The sequence below is a fragment of the Octodon degus genome, unplaced genomic scaffold (genome assembly GCF_000260255.1).
Source record: "Octodon degus isolate 3935 unplaced genomic scaffold, OctDeg1.0 scaffold00063, whole genome shotgun sequence".
Taxonomy (NCBI): Eukaryota; Metazoa; Chordata; class Mammalia; order Rodentia; family Octodontidae; genus Octodon; species Octodon degus.
Window position 1 is genome coordinate 12,114,565 of NW_004524639.1, and position 1,401 is coordinate 12,115,965.

General features: G+C 36.0%; 1 pseudogene; it reads right to left on the reverse strand.

Moving 5' to 3' along the window:
- Positions 1-279: 279 nt before the first annotated feature.
- LOC101591790 lies at positions 280-1,011 on the reverse strand (annotated as a pseudogene).
- Between the last annotated feature and the right edge of the window lie 390 nt (positions 1,012-1,401).

Genomic DNA, 1,401 nt, shown 5'->3' on the forward strand with positions numbered 1-1,401 from the left:
GTAGAAAACTGCTTTCAAAAATAGAACTGCCATGGTAGCATTCAACATTAATAAAGCTGTTAAGAAACAAGTTTTTTTAACTTTTGTACTTGAAGCCTGAAGAGAAAATACTTATATTCTTATTAAAGAAATCTAGCACTTTAAATTAATGTGAAAAATTATTAAAGTTATATTTAAGTTTTGTAAGATGAAAACAAGATCTAGAATGATCTAATCTGGTATGCAGGCTTAAAATCAACTATACTTTTAGAATGCATCTAGATGACCCTAGACTATTTCTTACCTAGTGTCACTGCCATTATCATCTTCATGTTTTCTGTTCACGGGGCTTGATTCATTGTCTGTGCTCTGTGTTGAAACCATGTTGGTAGTAATAAGAATATTTTTGGATCCAATCATTGAAGGATTAATCAAAACATTTTGAACTGCAGTTATTGCAAGAACTGGTTAGACAGGTGTGGACTAAGAAGATGGAATCTGCACCATAAATCTTTGGCTTGTCAGTGACACTGACACAGCTTTATATGGGAGACACGGTTTGTGGCTGCTACTGTGGAAGTGGTAGGTCTTCTACTAATAGCAGCAACACTTAATCATGGGACTAGACGTCCTTAATTAGGTCACTTTTTAATTAAGGACTTCAGTTAAGCAGTATATATAAGGTGGTAGTCTAGACCATGCATATGGCTTAATCTGTGGCAAAGGTATTTGATTTTTCTGCCTTGTAATATCCAGTAAAAAATCTCTTGGTGGAGGACAGGTAAAAAATTGGTCAGCACAACACTGGATTGCCAATCTGACATCATCTGATTCAACATTAGATTTCCTAGCATGGCTTGAATAAATTTTTGCATCAACAAGAATTGTAATCACATATTGGAAAGCAAATTCCAACATTTGATTTATAACCCTTGGTTCATACTCTGTGATGCCCATATCCTTCAGGATCTGTGACATCACCAATGCATCTCTGGGAGTGTTCTTGGGAGGAGCCATCTTGGCTGACTCCATGTTATCTGGCTTCTCCTAAACAGCAAAGTCTAGTATTTAAATCTTTGATTCATTTTGACTGTATCTTTGTGCATGGTGATAGGCATGGTTCTAGTTTTAACTTTCGACATGTGGAAATACAGTTTTTTTCAGCACCATTTATTAAAGAAGCTATCTTTCTTCCAGTGACCATGTTTGGAACTTCATCAAAGATAAGATGGCTAAATGTGTTTGCAGTTCTCTGTGCATCTTCAAAGGAGTTCTATTGATCCTCAGGTCTGTCTGTATGCTAGTACCAAGCCGATTTTATCACAGTATCTTCATAGTATGATTTCAGGTCAGAGATTGTGATAGCTTCTGCCTTTTCTTTGTTTCCCAGACTGATTTTGATATTCTGGATCTCTTCTGGTT